The following is a 20,864-nucleotide window of genomic DNA, read 5'->3' on the forward strand; positions in this document are numbered from 1 at the left end:
CACGAAACGTATGGTGAACCCCCACGAATACAACGTACTAACGAATAAACCCCCCACCCTCCTGACCTCCCAAGACTTACCAAAAGTCCCTGCGGGGGTCCTGGTGCAATCTCCTGCACTCAGGCTGTCAGCTGCCAGTATTCAAAATGGCGCCGATAGCCTTTGCCTGCACTATGCCACAGGGGCTACCAGTGCCATTGGTCGGCCCCTGTCACATGGTAGGAGCCATGTGACAGGGGCCATCTTGTGCTCCTACATGTGACAGGGGCTGACCAATGGCACCGGTAGCCCCTGTGACATAATAAGGGCAAAGGCTATTGGCGCCATTTTGAATACCGGCAGCCGACAGCCCGAGTGCAGGAGATCATGCCAGGACCCCCGCTGGACCACCAGGGACTTTTGGTAAGTCTTGGGAGGGTCAGGAGGGTTGGGGGTTGTAGTTAATTAAATTTAAAGGGTTGGGATAGGGTTTTTTGGGGGAAACAAATACATATGTAACTAATGAATGGATCAGGGTCCCCCTAGAATGGATGCAACAGATTTGGCACCCCACGAATACGAATTCCGAATTGGACAAATCTGTCCCTGCTGCACATCCCTACCCTCTCTCCCTACTTCCCTGGCCAGAACCCTTTTACTTTGCCCTCTCAGGCCCCAACTCCTTTATCCTCCACTATTTCTCCCCTCCCCCTCTAGGCTGAACCCATTCCACTCTATCTCCACTCCCAGAGTTTGACCCTTCTCTCAATACTGTCCCTCACACAGGCTCCTTCTGCCCCTCTCTCTCTCACATACACCCTCACACAGGATCCCTCTCTTTCTCTCTCTGTCTGTCTCACACACATACACACACACTCACACTCATACAGGGCCCCCCTCTCTCTCTCGCACCCCCCAATACAGACATCCTCTCTCTTTCTCTCTCGCACACACACTCCCTTACACAGGTTCCCTCTTTCTCTTGCACACACAACCTCACAAAGGCTCCTTCTCTCTCTCTCACACACACACCCTCACTAAAGCTACTTATTTCTCACACACCCCTGCACATAGGTTCCCTCTCTCTCTCTCACATATACACACATCCTTTCACATAGGCTCTCTCTCACATACACACACATCCCTTCACACAGGCTCTCTCTCACACACACACACACACACATACTTTTACACAGACTTCCTTTCTCTCTCATACACACACATCTCTAGCAAAGACTATCTGACTCTCTCTCTCTTTCACATACACACAAACACCCTTTCACAGGCTCCCTTTCTGACAAACAGCCATTCAACCTCACTCCCTCACATACACACAATCCCCTTTTCACATACACCAGCTCACAATCTCCTCTCTATGTCTCTGGCACACACATCCACGCACCCACACAGTCTCATTCTCTCTTACACACACACACCCTTGTGCAAAGGCTTGCTCTCTCTCTCACACACATACGCATACACACACACACACACACGCATACACCTATCTCTACTCACAGGCTCTCTCTCACTCACTCTCACCTGGCCTATCACATCTTCACCACAAGCAGGATTGGCTGCACTTGCGGCACACTGGGCCTGCTCCATTTTTGCTGTGAACAGGATGGGCTGTACTTGCGGCATGCTGATACATGTTCCATCTTTGCAACGAGCAGAATGGGCTGTGCTCTAGGGGTGTGCATTTGTTCCCTATGAATTGAGAATCCGCAACGTATAGGGCCTTATTCGTTGTATTCGTGGGGAAGCGAAACATATCGCGATTTCCCATGAATACAACATATCTTCGTTGAATTATTCGGCCGCCTAGGATCCAATTTAAACAAACCCCCACCCTCCTGACCCCCCCAAAGACTTACCAAAACTCCATGGTGGTCCAGCGGGGGTTCCGGGAGCCATCCCCTGCACTCACACCCTCGGCTGCTGGTTTCAAAATGACGCCGATAGCCTTTGTCCTACTATGTCACAGGGGCTACCGGTGCCATTGGTCAGCCCCTGTCACATGGCCATCAGCACCATCTTGTGCTCCTACCATGTGACAGGGGCTGACCAATGGCACCGGTAGCTAGCCCCTGTTACATAGTAAGGGCAAAGGTTATCGGTGCCATTTTGATTACTGGCAGCCAACGGCCCGAGTAAAGGAGATTGCTCCCGGACCCCCGCTGGACCACCATGGCCTTTTGGCAAGTCTTGGGGGACCCTCCTGACCCCCACAAGACTTGCCAAAAGTCCAGCGGGGGTCCGGGAGTGACCTCCTGCACTCTGGCCGTCGGTTGCCAGTATTCAAAATGGCGCCAATAGCCTTTGACCTTACTATGTCACAGGGGCTACCGGTGCCATTGGTCAGCCCCTGTCACATGGTAGGAGCACAAGATGGCGCCAATGGCCATGTGACAGGGGCTGACCAATGGCACCAGTAGCCCCTGTGACATAGAAGGTCAAAGGCTATCGGCGCCATTCTGAAACAGGCAGCCAAGGGTGTTAGTGCAGGGGATGGCTCCCGGACCCCCCACTAGACCACCAGGGAGTTTTGGTAAGTCTTGGGGGGGGGGGGGTTGTAGTTAATTTAATTTTAGCGGGGAAACGAATAGGAATTAATGTATAGAACGTATCAGGGGGCCCCCTTGCCGAATGCAACGTATCTGCCCCTCGACGAATACGAATGCAAAGTATGGCGTCCCTCTGCACATCCCTACTGTGCTCGCAGCATGCCGGGCCTGCTCCAAATTCTGCACAAAAAATGGAAATTCTGCACAAGAGAGGAATTTTATACAAATTCTGCACTCTGCAGTAGTACAGAATTCTCTCAGGAATAAATATGGATGGCTAAATACATTCATATTATTTGGCTATTCAATTAAGAATTTTGGGCTCAAGCTGAGATGAGGAAATACTTGTGGAAACAAATATTCATTGACCTAAGTGAATAAAAATAACTCTATATTAAAAGAAAAAAAAAAAGAATTGGTTCAGAGGCCTCTAGCCTATCTCAGGAAAACCATACCATTGCATTTTTTTAGAACTGTCCCTGCTTTGATTTGCACAATGTATTATCTCATTCAGTACAATGTTTATAAGCTTTATTGTCCCTTTTTGGACCACAGAAACGTCTGAAATTGGACAGAGGAAGTGACAAACATGCGTCCACCATTTTGCGAGCAGTAGTGAAGAGCAAGAATCTAAAAACACTTCTGTACGCTTCAGTCGCCACCATGCCTCATTTAAATATACTCAAAAATAATTGTGCAGAAAAAGAAAAGAAATACTGTAATTTCATATTTCTGGTAAGAAAAATACAAACCTAAGTAGAAGGAATTTGCAGAGAATGCTATAAGAGAGCTGTAGAAGGTGCAGAATTAAGAAGTAAAGGTTACTAAAATGCTTCATTCCTTTTGTACACCTTGATTTGTCCTCATCTTATCAACAACATCCAGGAAGAACATTCCCCTCACAAACAAGACATGACTAACTCAGAAGCTTCAGGCTCTATTCTTGGTCTCCAAGGATAAGAGATTTAAAAAAAGACTTACAGGAGAAAGTAATTGAAACAAGCAACAACCACATTGCTGTTTTGAATAATCTAGTTAGTACAGCAGTGGCTCGATCTCTCCGAGCTAAATATTATGCTCTGAAGCTAGCGTAAGAGGAGGGTTCCCTGTCCTTCTGTGCTTCAAAACATCCTTCTACTGACACTTTAACCACATGCTGTAATTATGTACTGTAATTAAAGGGGAAAGCCCAATATTCCAGGCTGTCCTCTGTTAAGTAAGGACCTGGAAGAAAATTCCTTTCCAGAGATTTATTTAGCTTATAATTAGGCTTGCTGCAGAAAATGTTATTTCTGTTTTAAACTCTTCATTATTTCTTATTCATTAATCAGCAATGATTGATATTTGCTTCATTTAAATAGCTGTAGAGCAGCACTGCTAATATTTGAAATCATTGTAAGTTGTACTGCTAATGATGTTTTTATATCAGTGAGTTATTTAATTAATAATTAATTGTTGTTATTCAATTTGATTAAGGAACAAGGCATGATGTATCGTGTACATGCCTCAGAACCCATTTTAGTGACAAATATGCAAAGGCTCTTCTTGGATTCCTATAAAGTTGAAGTGATTGATCAATTAATCTCTAATAACTTGGTTACCTGGAAAGCGCAAAGGCAAGAAATTCTCAATCCATATACAGATTGATCATGAAAAATATGCAGATGCATGTGGCTAGTCCAAGCCTTGTCATGGAATCCAAGATTGGCTTCTGAGTTTGTGAATGGAGCTATCATGTGGCCTCTGGTGACTACCCCTGGGAATTTGCATGGCCTTTTTTTTTTAATTTTCTTTACAGCAGCTGCCACTGTACACTATAAGATGAATTTTAAAAGCCTGATGCATGTATCAGTTAGGGGATATGCAAATATGTCAGGCCAGCAAAGGCTGAGTAGATTTTAAAACTGGCCGGGGTACGCGTGGATCTCCTGCTGTGTGCACAAATGAAAAGTTAGTAAAAAGGGGTGGGATGTGGGCATGGACGGGGTGGGACGTGGGCATGTCAGGGCCTCGCCAAAAGATGAGTGTGTAAATACTTACGTGCACAGGTGCATGCTGGGGTCCCCTGCCACGTAACTTTGCTTCTGCTATGGATGATGCGTAAGTTATAAAATAAAGATAAATAGGTCGGCGGGGTTTTAAGGGTCGGGGGCTAACAGGGGAGAAGGGAGCCCTATTCCTTATCTGGGCGAACTGGGAACGAACTGGGAAAACTGGTAATGGAGTCATCGCACATACCTTTTAAAATTGGTGTCACGGAATAGCAGGCTGGAGTCAGGGAGCACTCCTGCAGAAGAAGTACAGGTCTGCAGGGCAGGAATAGAGCTGGCAGGAATAAAGCCTAACCAGCCCCATCCCCCGCAAGTTGAGCCCTTGGGTTCTGGATGCTGGTAGAATTTGTCTTCTGCAGAATATCATGGCTGGAGCAGGCGCAGACCGGGAGTTGTTTACACTCTGGAAGCTGGAGTCTGGTACAGGCTGGGAGCAGGATGCAGGTACTGGCTGAGGCTAGAACTAAGTACAGACTGGGACTTGGTGCATACTGGGAGATGAGGATAAGTACAGACTGGGCTGGAGAAAAAGCTGGAGTTGAGGGCAAGGCCTGGGAAAGCATACAAGGGACAGAACTAGACAGGCAACAGGAAACAAAAAAGCCCAAACAGGGCACAAGGCTGGTTAGGTGACCCTAGAAAGCCCACATGGTAAGACAGAAAAGCCCAAGAGGGCACATAGCATGGCAGGGGGGACTGAGAAGCTGCTGAGCAAGGCCAGATGGTCTGAAAGGGCCTAGAGCAAGGCAAGAGGCCAAGAGAAGCAACAAAGCAAGGAATGAGCCCAAGAGAGGCCACAAGTGTTGCAGCTCCCGGCTGCGGCAGGCCGCGGCCGGTCCCCCCACCTGCTCCTCTGCCAGTCTCCGCTGCAGGCCGACTGTGGCCTACCGCATGGCCGCGAATGCCGTCTTTATCTGTCTGGCGGGGCTCTCCCTAGGCACGCACATGCAAGAGGCTCCGCCCTTTAAAGGAGCCACAGTGGGAAAACTCGCCCGGGCCCTGGAAGATGACATCACAAGGGAGGGGTATTTAAACCCAACAGCAGCCTGAAATCCTTTGCCTTTGCAGCAGGTCGTCTCCTCAGAGTGCTAGTTGCTGTTCCAGATGTCTTCGTTCCTGTTCCTGCCTTGATCCTGTTCCTGGTTCCATTCCTGCTTTTACTCCAGTCCTTGTGTTCCTGAGTCCTGTCCCGGCATTCCAGTTCCTGCTTTCCAGTCTGTGCCTCATTCCATTCTCCGGTCTTCTCCTTGATCCTCAGTTCCTGTTACCCCCATCCTCGGCTTGATCTCCTGGTTTGACCTCGGCTTCTCTTCTTGTCTCTGCTTGTCTGCTGCCCGTCTCGACCCTTGGCCTGGCACTTTGTTCTTGCCTGTCTGCTGCCTGCCCCGGATCTTCAGCTTGGACTTCATTCCGCTCCTTCGCTGCCAGCCCAGACTTGTACCTCTGACTCTGTCTTCATCCTCAGCTTCATCTTCCTCCTCGAGGCACCTGCACCTAAGTCCTGCTGGCCCTGGCACTCAAGGGCTCAACCTGCGGGGAACAAGGGCTGGTATAGGTGAAGGTCCTGCTGGGTTGTCCTCATCAGCTCCACCTACCGGAGACAAGATGCACTGGGGGCAATCCCTCAGTGGTCATTCCACCACTCGCTCTGGCCCAAGGGTTCACAACCATAACAAGGCAAGGCAGGAGGCCAAGAGAGGCCACAAGGCAAGGTGGGAGGCCTGGGTAGGCCACAAGGCAAGATAGAAGAATGAGAAAGAGGTGGCCAGGTCAAAGAGCCAAGGTGACACAATGAAGAGGCAACAAGAGACTGGACAGGCTGGCATAAGTAGGCCTGGGGCTGGGGCTGAGGCATCAGGTGATCAGTGAGGAGGGAACTTGCATTGCTCGGAGAGGGTCTTGCTTAAGATCTCTGCTGGTGGGGAGGCAGCATAGAAAGTTAAACCATGTCATTTGGAAAAGAAAGAGACAATGATTGCTCAACAGCAAGACCTACTGACTAGATTCAGTCTGCATGCATGCAGGAGGGTGTCCAGAGGGAGTCTCAGTCTAGAACACCTAATTGAGAATTGTCATTGTGATTGCTGGGTAGTTCTGAATGAACTACCCAGCAATGAACTATTGTTCTGCATGAACTACAGTTTCATCTTACTCTTCTGGATTTCCAGCTCACCTGGAAGCAGTCAATAATATGGAGTTATGGCATGGTGAGTTTTTTCATTCAGGGCTACCCAGCAATCAAAATGAAAATTCTCAATTAGGGGCTCTAGACTGAGACTCCCTCTGGACACCCTCCTGTATGCATACAGACTGAATCTAGTCAGTAGGTCTTGCTGTTGAGCAATCATTGTGTCTCTCCCTTTCCCTAATGTCATGGTTTAACCTTCTATTCTGCCTCCCCACCAGCATATATATAATATGATTAGCCCTCAGGATGATATCTGTCAGCCATTGATGTGGGTGTGTGCATGTGCATGTGCATGCACACTCCACCCTCCAATAAGTGGCAGAGTTATGTACTCTTTTGAGCTATGTGCATAACTTTTGAGTTACATGCATATCTCAGAGGCAACATGACTAGCTCAGAATGTATGCATATTGCCCTGTGGGTAAACACATGTTCTTCAGTTGCTGGTGGGTTCTGCCTCCATGCAGTGATGTGCATTCACAACCCACCAGTCACAGAAAGACAAACACCATCATCATATAGGAAAGTGCTTGGGTTGGGCTGGGAAAAGGGAGAAGAGAATGCGTAGGTCAACCTTGGGAGAAAGTGCTTGGATCATGCTGAGGAGGAAGGAAGATAATGTAGGAGTGGGATGGGGGGGGGGGGGGGTTAGCATGTCCTGAAATGGGTGATGGAGAGAGTCAGCATGTAGGGTAGAGCTGCAGGAAGAGAGTGCTGGAGTGATGTTGAGGAGTTAGGGGACTTGGGTCATTCTATTGTACTTTATTATTATTATTTCATTATTATTATTTTATTATTATTATTATTTCTAACATTATTACTATTAGCATATAATTTACATTTGCATTACTTGTTTAATGTTTATTGTTCCATGTACACCATGCCCAAATTTTGCCCATGGTATTTCTAATTCTGGTTATCTGTAAACCGAAGCGATATGTACTTGTACATGATCTTCGGTATATAAAAACTTTCAAATAAATAAATAAATAAATAAATTCTGGGGAGGGGAAAGAGTGTTGGGGTAGAACAGCAGAGGGGATCAGCATGTGCTATGATGAGGTCAGTATGTGCTCAATATCAGGATGGGGAGAGAAAATGCTGAGGTGGGTTTAGGGAGGATTGGGTCACAGTGTACTGGGTTCAGATGGAGAGGGGGGTAGGAATGTGCTGGGGTTGGACTGAAAGAATAAGGACAAGAGTGATGAGGTCCAGAAGGAGAGGGGTAGAAGAGAGTACTGGGGTTAGTCTGTGGAAGGAGCGTGCTGAACGCTCCTAATGTGACATACTCCCCATTGAATGTTCAATGGGTGTTAGTAATAATAATCAAAGAAGTACATACATACACACACACACACATACTTAGAAAGAACTAGAAATATTGATTATACAGCAGAAATTACAACAAAAAGTGAAAGAAAAAAAAGTGAAAAGTTAAAAAAATACATCAGAATGGCATAGGTTATATAACTACTAACGAAACAAACTTTTCATAAACTTATAAGTTCTCAAATATAATTATATAGTTATGCATTATTTTATAGGATTTTTCTTCAAAGGCACCAACTTAAGACATGTTTGACAGTTCAGAAATCTGAGGATTGCCTTCAGTCGTTCAGTTATTTTTTTAAGTAACAACTAGAGCACTTAATAACAATTATCATTCAGTTTAGATAAATCAGTCAGGTTACCACAATACCCCAGAGTAGAGAGCAATCAATCTTTTGGAACATCTGTTTAAAGAATCAGGGTTAATCTCTGAAAGATGCCATTTCAAAACGTATGTTATTGGTAATCTTATTCCATTATTCTCATGAGTCTGTATACAAAAATACTTATTACCAGCTGCCATAAACCTATTTAAATGTTTTGATAATTTTTTGGTTTAAAATCCTAGAATTGTTGGTCAATTCATTTTTTGATATTTTTTGGTTTAAAATCCTAGAATTGGTGGTAAAACTGTGACCATTGGGATCTCATCATATATTCATGTTATACTTCTCTTTTTCTTACAATGCAGCAAACAAAAACGAGCTTGATAACTTGAGGACTTAAACACTACTTAAGTATGATCTAGATTAAAGAAATTAATATTTAATGAGATGAAAGGAACTATGAAAGCTGTTTTCTAGTTTTTAGAGGAAATTTATAATTTATGTTATAGTGCTCAATCTCTGTCAAACTGATGGTGGAGAAGGGACAAATTATAAACCCATGTGAAGATCCTGAAAATCAAATTTCACATCTGGAGAAAGGTTCTTAATAAGAAAATTGCCATGTATGAAAGAAATATGATGCATTTTCACTTGTGCCAATGTCAGCAAACAGTTTGTCCAATTCTATTAATGTTATTGCTTTTGATTTCCCCACAAGTTCAGGAGCATTTTCATCTATCCATTTCAAAAGAATACATATTTTGTTTCTTTTCTCAAATTATATGAAAAATAATCCAGACAATAAAATTCCAGCTGATAACTCAGAGGACTTCATAGCATTTGTCAAAAAAAAAAAAAAAAGTAACACTTCCCCAGTATGGGGTCAAAGAGTAGGGATGTGCATTCATGTGACACTGCCACAAATTCCTGGTATTCCATTACTAAAGAGGTAGCCAATATTTGTTGTCCATTGATCAAGAAAGAAATAATTATAAGCAATAAACAGAAATCCCCCTGTTACATGCCCGAGCTTAAGCTAATGAAGCGCTCCCTGAGAAATGCTGAAAAGAAATGGAGGAGAACTCCTACCATCACTTCGATAAGTAACTATAGGATACTTCTCCATAAATATAATGCATCCACTAATAAATCAAAAAGAGATTATTTCTCAAATAAAATAAATAATTATCAATATAATCCCAGAGCATTGTTTTCATATGTAGCTGATCTCACCAACTCTGATGCCAATCCCATTTCACATGATATCTCCTACAGTAAATTTAATGAGATTGCCCTCTAGTTTAGAGACAAAACTCTCAACTTATTAAAAAACATTCCTATATGTGAATCAAGTCAGATAGTTCTTCCATCTAACCCAAAAATTACTTTGACACCTCTTGAAACGATTTCCTCAACCGAAATTGAGGGCATCATAAAAAATCTGAATCCAGGCACACATCCCATTGATTCCATTCCTATAAACTTATAAAGACAGTGACCAACATAATTTCCAGGCCCATAGCCAATATTGTTAACCTCTCGCTAACCCAAGGCATTTTCCCCGACATACTTAAATGTTCTATAGTAAAACCTATCTTGAAAAAGGCTCAATGCAATCTTTTGGATCTATTAAATCTTAGGCCCATTTCCAACTTACCTTGTTTATCTAAAATTCTAGAAAGGGTAGTTAACAATCAACTCACCGAATATTTAGAAACACATAGTATTCTATTTCCCTCTCAATATGGATTCAGAAAGTACTATAGTACAGAAACTCTATTGGTCTCATTACAAGACACTGTCTTGAGAAGGACTGACAATGGTCAAACCTATTTTCTAGTTATGTTAGATATCTCTTCAGCCTTTGACATGGTGAACCACAAAATTCTCATGAACAGACTAAATGAAATAGGCCTAAAAGATACCGCTTTGCAATGGTTTAAATCCTACTTGAGCAATAGGGCATACAAAGTGAAATTAAATAATAAAGAATCTGAACAAATCAACTTACTTCATGGATCGTCATTATCTGCCACATTTTAAATATTTATATGCTTCCTTTATGTAAACTTTTATCTAATCTTAGGCCTTGGTTCACTATTTTCGCAGAGAATAGTGAATCCCAGTGCTAATGGTGGGCAAGGAGGCGAAGCGGGGGGCGGACCTGTGAAAGCCGGCAGTGATCGCACCTCAGCGGTGCTATCACTGCTGGCTTTCGCACCCAATAGCGCCATCGTAAAAGGTGGTACTATTGGGCGCACTACTGGCAGAGTTAAGGGTTCGTACCTTTTTGCAGCCAGCGATGTTTCTGCCGCGTCTGCCCCGGTGCCGCCCTGACTCCACCCCGATTTAGCTATCACATGCCAACAGTCCCTATTCGTGTGCAAACAGTCCCTTTTCGTGTGTGATCCCGTTAGAAAATGACCCCCATAGTCTTACTTATTTTATTTATGCAGATGATGTGCAGGAGCACTGGATGGCCCACGCCATTTTTAAAGATGGCGCTGGCCATCCATTACTCCTACCATGTGACAGGGGCCAGCCAATGGCATGGATACCCTGTCACATGGTAAGGGTAAAGGGCCATCGGCACCATTTTTATTAGTGGCAGCTGATGGCCCGAGAGCGTGAGATCGCTCCCGAGACCCCCACTGGACCACCAGGTAATTTTCAAATGTTTTTTTTGGGGGGGTCAGGAGGGTGGGGGAAGCTAAGGGAGCTGTTTTAAAGGGTCGGGGTGGGTTTAGGGGTTGTTTTTGTGTACCTTTTTTCCCGCCCTCCCCCAAAATGTTAACAATACCCCACGAACAATTTTGTGGGATTTTCATATCAGTTTCGGGGAGCCCCTGATTTCTGACGACTTTGAAAATATCGTACGATATTTTAAATCATCAGAAAAATGATTCACATCCCTAATATTTATTACTTTGTCTGCTTCTTACTAGTTTTTAGAATTTTTTTCAGCTTTTAGATGTTAACTGTTATGATTTTTTATTTTAATAATATTAAGAAACTATGTATTTATAACTTTTCTTTTATTCTTTGAAATGTTTTTAAATGGATATTTGCCTCCAATTGTAAATCGATATATGTGCAGATGAATGTCGGTATATAAAAACCAATAAATAAATAAATAAATACATTTGAAATTATTGGGTAAAATACGATGAGTCCATGTTATTTCATTTAATTGTTTCCAAATCAAATGGATGGTGCCTCCATAAATTAACAAAAATTTTAGTTTCTTCATTTTGGACACTATAGTTTATGGGTGAAATACAATTGCACTATTTCCCCCCCCCCCCCCCCCCTCTGCAAGCCAGATAGATTAGAGCCAGCATAGTAAGGGACAAGGAAAGAGGAGGACCATTTATAGTGATCTAAGAAAGCTTGAGGAGTGGTTGACGGTTTGTCAGCTGGGATTCACTGACAGGAAGTACAGTCATTAAATTTGGGAAGCGAAAATCCAAAGACACTCTATGTGATGGGAAGGTGAAAGATTGATGTCCATGGATCAAAGACCTAGAGGTGACAGTTTCTGATGATCTAAAAGTGGCGAAGCAATGTGACAAGGCGGTGGCTAAGGATAGAGAGATGCTGGGTGGCAAAGACAGAAGCATGACCAGCAGGAAAAAAGAGGTGATAATGCCCCATACAGGTCCTTAAAGAAGAAACAGGAAGACCAGTGTATAAAGAATTGCAATAGTCTATACCATTAAATATTGATGATTGCAAAACAGTACAGAAATCAACAGGATTAAGAAAGGGTTTTAAGAAGCAAAAGAGATGAAGCTTCATGAATGATGTTTGACACACTGTTTTTATGTGATTTTTCATGGATCTAGCAGGATGCCAAGATTGGGAACCTTATTAGAAATCTCAATGTGGTAATTATTAAAGAACAGCGTGTGTGTGTGGGGGTGGGGAGATATCGGGAATGGGGAAATGGGATAGAATGACTATTTCAGATTTCTTGATGTTAAGAGAAAGCTTGTTGTGTCGCAGCCAACTTCTGATGGATGACAGGCTAAGTGAAGCAAATTGTTGTGTAAGGACCCAGATAATTTTAGAGGGAAAAAGAACTGTATATCATCAGTATAAGTCTATAATGCACTCAAAGACAGGCAAGCTTAAAATCAACTATGGTACCTGAAAATTGGAGGGTGGCCAATGTAATGCTGACTTTTAAAAAGGGTTCCAGAGGTGACCTGGGAAACTACAGACCGGTGACCCTGATGTCAGTGCCGGGAAAAATGGTTGAAACTATTCTAAAGAACAAAATTCCTGAACATATATGGCTAACTCAGTTCCTCCTAGTTTTGTCCCCAAAACAACCCTGATTTATCTGGACACATTTTAGCCAAATAAAAAAAATATCCGGCTATAATTTTACCAGATAAGTACCCAAATATTCATTTAGCTGGATAACTTCAGCCAGGGTCTGAAGCCAGGGTCTGAGTTTTCCAGCTAAGAGCAAGGCTGGTGGGCTTTTCCAACCAGCCGCCTTTAACATGGCAGCGGGTGGACAGTTCCCCGAGAGGTGGGAGGGAGGTTGGGTTTTGGGAGTGGGTTGCCTTGGCAACTAATTTGAAGCATTGGTGTAGCCTGATTGGTCAGGCTTGGTTTTTTTTTGGTGCTTGTTTCGGTGGGCTTATTGTTTGTTTCTTCCGACGGTTGCCTCACTTTTGCGGAGGCCCCCATCGGGTCAGTTTTTCTTCCTCCCTCTCTCCCTCTTAGTTGTACTTGGTTTTTTTTTGTTGATGTTGGGGAGTTTATGATTGTTGCAGTGTGGCGGGTAAACCAAGTCAAGGTGTTGAAATGTATGGAACTTTTGATTGTGTTGGGGGATTGAAAGGCAGGGGCCGAGCCTGTGTAGCTGGGGGGGCTGCTACATGGGGGCTGAGCAATAGCACTGAGGTCACTGCATGAGTTGCTGGGTCTTTAAGGCTGGGAAGTAGCCTAGAGACCTATGCTACTGGCCGAAGTCCGCTGTGGGAGGGGGGGGGGGGGAGTCAGTGGAGATCAGCTTGGCCATCTCTGGGGCATGGAGGTGGTCGAGCAATAGCTGGCAATGAATGTTAAGGGTTTGGGGTTGGGGAATATATTAATTGTATTAGTTTGCCTTGAGTTTGCTATTAATCAGTAAACTGCAGCCTTTAAAACCCATTTTCAGTGTGATGTGCATTTTGTTAAGAGACTGAGGGTGAAATGCCATGGGAGTCCTGCTTGTCTACGTTAATGCTTCTGAATATGGACCTCTGAATGAAAAGCAGAAAAATATGCAGTGGAAAATTATTGAGCACAAGAATGGTCTTTTTATCCAGAGTTCACCTTCTGAAAGTATTGCTTCTGGGCTTTATTGTGCCCTTCTGTGGTGGCTACTATTTTTTCCATTATAAAACAAATGTTAGCCTGCATTTGTTTTCTGAAACCTTCCTCAAAACAGAGACATCTTTTTATATCATCATTGCATCAAATACTACCTGCCACATGGACTCTTGCGTTATTAGAGGGCAGTAGAGTAGTTTGTTTTCATTCGTGTGACCTACTCTGTCTTTATCAGAAACCCTGTTGAAATCTGAGATTTCAAAAATATATATGAGATAACTCCTGTTCAGTGAAGTTTCCTTTGAGGATTCATTTCAAGATTCTTGTCTTCACTTATTGCATGTGACATGGTGTCTGGTGTTTATACCTATAATTCGATAGTCTCATTTCTGTTCTGTGCTCCCACTTTCATCTTCCCCCTCCCGTTCTTCTAATGCCCACATTTGTAGCTTCCTATTAAATGTGCCTTTTCTTTTTGAAATACCTGGCCACTCAGGATTTTGTTTCTCCAGCTCTCTTGCTGCCTTTAAGTCCAGACTGAAGGTATATTTGTGTGCCAATTCTTTCTGCTTGATGGACAATTTAGATCATTATGTTGTCATCTAGCTATTAAGTTTTCAGCTTCTGCCTCAGATAGATAACATTATAGTAAGTTAATTTGTCTATCAATTTAGGGGTACTGGAGGTCTCGCAATGTGCAGCGGTTTCAGCCATTCCAGCTTTTACTATGAACTTATTAGGCACACCTGAGTTTCTTGCATTTAAAAGTTTTTTGTTTTTATTTTTTTTGGGTTTTTTTTGTCTCCTTATCTTTTCAGGTTGAATTATTCCAGCTTGATGAACAGCTGGAATTGTCCCAGCTACTGTTCAATGGGAGTTTGAATATATTCCTTGCAAGTCGATAAATAAGTAGATGGGTTGTTAAGTAGACATGTGAGTGAGAATAATACTTACTAAGTAAAGGTTTTAGTCTCTCTGAACATGAGTTAGATGATAGGTTTCTAGAATTAATGAGTTAGAAACCCTGCCTCATCAGTGATAAGTGAGAATGAACCCTATACATATTCCGCTTATGTCAGATGTAAGTGGCATGCACAATTTAAATTCTTAATGTTGCTGTTTGAAACTGTTTTGATTTGACTGTAATTGCCAGTGCACCCTTATAATCTCACTTATGTGACAAAAATCATACCTAAATGATCATCACCTAAGATGCATGTAATCAAAACTATCTGAATAGTGTGTGACTGTTTTATATTCTGGATATTCAATTTATGTGTCATGTTAATTCGCTGAGGTAGCTACTTGCATTCTCTAGCATACTTTTATAGCTTTGACATTAATGGACCAATATCAGTTTCCTTATATGGAAAAATCATTGAACTAGTACTTGCAAAAGTTAGTCAGTGATGTAAAACAGCTGATCTGCAGTAAAGTCAAGAATATTTAGTAGGAAATATACCTAGATCAAACCAATTCTCAACTAAAGAAGTCTTGCATAAGCTTGAGCTAGACAAGGTTTCTTTAGAAGTGATAATTTTAAGGTTTCTTCTGTTGTGATTACTTTATAATCATTAGCTGTAAAGGTGACTAATCTGTAAATTGTATCCTTTTTACCTCGACAGTCTAACTGCACACTACCTGCATAAGCTTTCCGGTTTGCTTTGGTTGCATCTGTTGTAAGGATCATTTATTTACGTTATCTGCTCAGATTCCTAAAATCTCTTTCTATGCTACTTTATTTCCTTCTGAAGGGAAAGAAGACTTATGAGAGATTGCTGTGGGTATGTGTGTGTGCCTCCTTCCTAATAACGTTAGTTTTGCTGTTCTATCCACACCAGGTTATACCAGGGGAGACATGAGGACTCTGACAAGTGTGGGGATCCATGTGTCACAATTGTGAGTCCTTGGGCTGTGGTGTAGTTGATGCAGCTTAGTAGGTGAATCCACTACGCCCACGCTAACAGCAGAAGGACTAGCCCTTATAATTACAGGAATTGGAGCTTCATCTACACCAGCCTCATTCCCTGCAGGTTGAGCCCCTGGGTTCCAGGGGCGAGCAGGGCTTAGGCGAGAGTCTTGTAAGGAGCAGTCAAGTTGAGTATCGAGCTGAGGTCAGGGCAGACAGCCAGCAAAGCAGTCTCAAGGTTCAGGCTGAGGTTGGGGGCAATGTCAGGGTTTGAGCTGTGGTCAGGGCAGGCAGCAGTCCAGAAGCCTAGACAGGGTCTGAAGCCAGAGTCAAAACCAGGAGTCAAGAAGAGCCGGATAGACAAGACAATGGATGAGGCCACAGGGGGAACTAGCACACGGCAGGATCAAGCAGTTCAAGGACACAACGAGGCATGGCAGGGAAACAGGCAAGGTAAGCACAGAGATGAGAAGAGAAACACGAATTGCAGAAGCAGGAGGCATTGAGGGGAAGCGTGGCTGAGCCCAAATACCCAGCTGTGCTGACCTCATCTGCTGGGCCTATATCTTTAGGGTAGTGGTGCACACTTGTACGCCCAAGGACAATGAGTGGAAGCAAGGGGGTGGGATGAGTCTACCAGTTGTGAGGCGTCCCACGACTCACCTATCATTTCACCATGCACATACAGATGTCCCAGAAAGTAGCTTCCTTTAGTTCTGGGAAGATCTTCTTCTTTTCATATTTTTTTTCTCTACAAACATTTTGTTGACCCAAGCAGCAAATTTCAGTTTGGGTACATACTTGGGAATGTTTTTTCCCCTTTTGATTATTTGTATTTAAGAATCATTTTTGAAGTGGCTTTCAGTCTACTACAATATAGCAGGATAACAAACCAAAATGAAAGATTGTCATCTCAAAGTGTAACATGACATTTGCTGTATAAAAGAGCAAACACTCATATTTGTGTCTGCTCAGATATTCAGTGTTGCATCTTTTTTCATCCAAGATATTTTAATTCTTTCCTTTGAAATTGTATTGAAAATGTTGCAATGTAAGGACTCTTATATATTTAACAACTTGTTTTTAGTAAATGGAGGTGGTTTCTATTTCACATTCTCTTTGTGTATTCATCAAATCCACTTCCTTTAATGGAATTGTGAACGCTTTTCTAGACAGTTTCAAAAACACACAAACCAGTCATTCTGCTGGTAAAGTAAATTGGGCTTGGGTTGTACCTGATGTAAGCGAGGGCTGTTGCTCCCCTTGAAATACGTGATATCTTCTAAAGTGGACCAGGTCAATTAATTCAATGTTACTAACTCAAGCTGCCATAGATTTATGGTCAACCACCGCTGCCCTTATTTTACACAAAATTAATTATGCACAGTGTCAGCATTTCTGGAGCATTTTAATACTTAAACAATCCTGGGAAGAGCTCAACAGAAATCACTTTAGATGATCATATGAGAAGGTGTAATGCTAGAGGATATGAGGAGGACAAGTACCTGACAAAGCCCAAATTAAATCTGTAGGCTGTATATTATCAATGATACACCACAGGGTGGTGTATATTCCTGAATATGTGTAAGTGAACTGGGTTTTCTAATACTTTTCTGACAAAATGGCTGCATTCATCATAAAAATCCATCTTCAAAATGAAGGTTGGCAATTATGGCATACCAGTCCTCTCTCTATGCTTAGAGGATAACTTAAAAGCAGCCAAGTGGGTGAACATGTACGCGCATATGGTGGTTCGCCTTAGTGGACCCGGCCATTTTATAACATACGCGCGTATATGTGCGCATATATAAAATTGGCTGTATGCGTGTATATGTATGCACGATCTTATATGGACGCGCACATGTGCGTGCCAATGCTGGCTCTAACCCGTAAGTGGGGGAGGATTTTAAAAACAAAGCACACCAACCCAATAGCCTTTTTTTTTCAGTTCACTCCCAGTTTGCCCAGTTAACGGAGCAGATTTCCTAACTCTCCCTATTATTTAGCCTCCCTTTTACCCCCAACCCTTAAAACCCCGCTGACTTGCCAAGTGTTTTTTAATTTTAGTATTTACATGCCGTCCCTAGCAGAAGTAAAGTTACATGATGGGGGACCTCGGCACGCACTTGTGAGCGTACTACTTCTGTGCAAATGTCGAGGTAACTTCCCAGAACGCCCATGTCCCACCCAGCCCCTCCCCTTTTAAAACGTTTTGATTTGTGCGCGCATCGAGAGATATGGGCATACTCGTACACTTTTAAATTCCCCTTGGTGCGCGCCAGCCCGAGACATGTGCGTATCTCCCACCTTTGGTGTGCTTAAAGCTTTTAAAATCGACTTTTTAGCTTTTCTTTTTTAATTTGCCCATATTACCAGATCTTGACCATATTTTTTTTTTAAGACATCACCTCAGACTGCTCTCTGTTTACTCTCGTTTGTCCTTTATCATGCGTTCCAATATTATTAGCTAGTTTGCCAGAAGAACCTTTGAATATATGACAAGCAAATCTCATTTTCCTTATAATTAAATGTTCTGATGGGGGAATCTTCCACCTCATTTCAAACGTGAGCATTTCCTTTACAATCTTCTGTGTTTCAAGTCCAAATACACGTTTTACTTCCGTATCCTACACTTGCCAGGTTTCTGCCAAAGGGTTGTGAGGAGGCTGGCACAGGAAACAGGTAGAGTAGGAAAAGTATAATCATAAAGCTGGTGCCAAGTAGGACTGAGGTGGAACACTGAGCAAGGCAGAGCTGGAGTTAGTGCACGAAGCTCGAAAGAAACTGGAGCTTTGCAAGGTTGAAGCAGGATAAAACAAGGCAAGTCTGGAACTACAGCACACGGGAGCAAGGCAGGCCGGAACAGATTTCTTCACGTAGGTGAGGTCAGCGCAAACAAACTCTGAGGGTTCTTTAAATGGAGCTCGGGTAGTCTTCTGGTTGCCAGGAACACTTTCTTTTTTTTTTTTCCCCCATCGGTTCTTTTTACCTGCCCGTGACTAATTCTTTCGCCTCAGAAGCAGGGTGACCTGATGATCTGTCTCTGCAGATCCAACTTTGTTTGTATAGTCTGGTGGTTGAAGCTGCTACCCTTCTTTCCTAGCTTTGGTTTAAATGCTGCTAGTGCCTTGCCCAGGCACCTCTGAGCAGGTGCTTGTATACTCGATGGCCTTTTCTTTTTCCATATTTTCTGATTTAGCAACCTAGATATATTACTTGGTATGCTTCAGTTTTTGACCTTAAGCAAATATTTCTACTGTATTAGCATTTTTATTTATTTTTTTTTTACTGATTAGCATGATCTTCCTTGGTTCTTTCCATAGGTCTTGCAGGTTATACAATACATAATCTATTTATAATCTCTTGTAGATTTTCTTTTCTAGATGCTATTAGTGCTGCATCATTAGCATATCAAATGTTCATTACTTTCTATGGCTTTGATATTTATGTCTTCCAGTTGTTCCTTGGCTTCCACAATTAGAAATTTATCATATCAATAGAATTAAAATTAGGAGAAGATGCATCTTTGTCCTACTCCCCTTTTCATATCCCTATTTTTTGTGTTTCCCCATGCTGTTCTATCTATAGCACTATAAATTAGTGATTAGCCAAATTTTATGTTTTGATATATTAGCTCTACATTTTATATCATTTTATTATAATTTACTCTATCAAATGCTTTGATATAATCAATAAGCAAAGAAATAGATATTTCCTTTTCTTCCAGCTAGACTAGTCCTTATGGTATGGGATTTTGCCTTCCACAGAGACAGAGGGGACATCTCTTTTGTGACTTTAGTCTGAGCTATAAGGGAGGTGCAGTCCTGGACTGCTGCTAGTAGTCTCTGTCTTCGACATCTGCAGACATGTGAGGACAGGTACCTCGAGTTCCCAGAGCCTAGGTTTGGCCCTGGCCTGTTTGAATCTTCATTGCTCTGAGACCACAGCCCATAGGGACTGATTTTCCCAGTGGGAACATATTTCCAGTGATTCCCTGGTTGAGGATCCCTGAAGGTAATCCCTGTATCCTGAGGGGTTAGTCGATTCCCCAGGGAAGTGGTTCTCCTTGCTATAGAAGAACCCAAAAAAAGCCCTTCTTAAAAAAAAAAAAATTGAAATAGAACAACAAAGGGTCCTCAAAACCTCTCTCTCTCTCTCTCTCTCTCTCCCCTCTCTTGTTCTTCCTCCCTTTCTTTCCCTCCCCTCCTTTGACCACCAAAACAAGACAGACAAAAGGTGCAGATGGCCTATGGCTGGCCTGAGAGAGAAGTGAGTACTGCCTGGGGAGAAAAGCAAGTATATAAAAGGAGAGAATAAAATTGAACCTTGGAGCACTACATTCTTGTTGCGTTCGTGCCTTTTTGTTGCCCTCACTCCACCCTCTCTACCTTTGTGGTGACTCCCTTCGGGTCTGACGGACAGATGCTGCTGCAGCTTCTCCTCGCCACTTCTCCCCGGAATCCCCGGGCTGGCCTGACGCTGCGGATCCGCCATGTTCCTGATGATGTTAGGGTGCGCGCTCCAGAGTTTGTATCGGCTAGGGCGCGAACCTCGGGGGCGTCCCCCCTTGGTGACGTCATCTGCTTCCAACTTAAAAGGTCTTTGTTTGCCACAAACTTACCCAGGGGTACCCGCTCCTCGGGGGGTCCCGCTCTCTCTTCTTGATTTCAGACTGCTAAGACGGGATCCGGTACTCGCTCCTCGAGGGCCTATGTCCCTGAATGCTCAGAAGACTCCTTAATGCCTGGAAGCGATCACAGATGTGAACACTGTGAGTTCTATTACAGATAGGAATCGGTAATCGCTCCATGAGGTCCTTTGTTCCTAACCTCTGAAGACTCCCTTCTGTCTAAGACGTTATCGCAGGTATAGAGATCGTGAGTTGTCATTGCAGATTGCAGATAGGAACCAGTACTCGCTCCACGAGGGCCCATGTTCCTAAAACCCTTCACAGACTCTCTTCTATCTCAGAAGCTATAGTATACCTATATCTGGTACATTACTATTTCATATTGCAGATAGGAACCAGTACTCGCTCCACGAGGGCCCATGTTCCTAGAACCCTTCACAGACTCTCTTCTATCTCAGAAGCTATTGCATACCTATATCTTGTGAAGTACTATTACAGATTGCAGATAGGAACCGGCACTCACTCCACGAGGGCCTATGTTCCTAAAACCTTCCAAA

At 43.2% G+C, this 20,864-nt stretch overlaps 1 protein-coding gene across 3 annotated transcripts in view; it reads left to right on the top strand.

Annotated features, from left to right (window-relative positions):
- Window positions 1-20,864, top strand: part of SORCS2 (sortilin related VPS10 domain containing receptor 2) — a 1,741,628-nt gene that overhangs the window by 541,046 nt on the left and 1,179,718 nt on the right. The window contains exon 1 of one of the 3 annotated variants that reach the window (XM_029591657.1): window positions 18,430-18,557. The exons of the other annotated variants lie outside the window; for them this stretch is intronic. The gene's annotated coding sequence lies outside the window, so the exon portion shown is untranslated. Of the gene's footprint in view, window positions 1-18,429; window positions 18,558-20,864 lie in introns of those variants that run through there. 3 annotated transcript variants of the gene reach the window in all.

The sequence above is a fragment of the Rhinatrema bivittatum genome, chromosome 1 (genome assembly GCF_901001135.1).
Source record: "Rhinatrema bivittatum chromosome 1, aRhiBiv1.1, whole genome shotgun sequence".
Lineage (NCBI taxonomy): Eukaryota > Metazoa > Chordata > Amphibia > Gymnophiona > Rhinatrematidae > Rhinatrema > Rhinatrema bivittatum.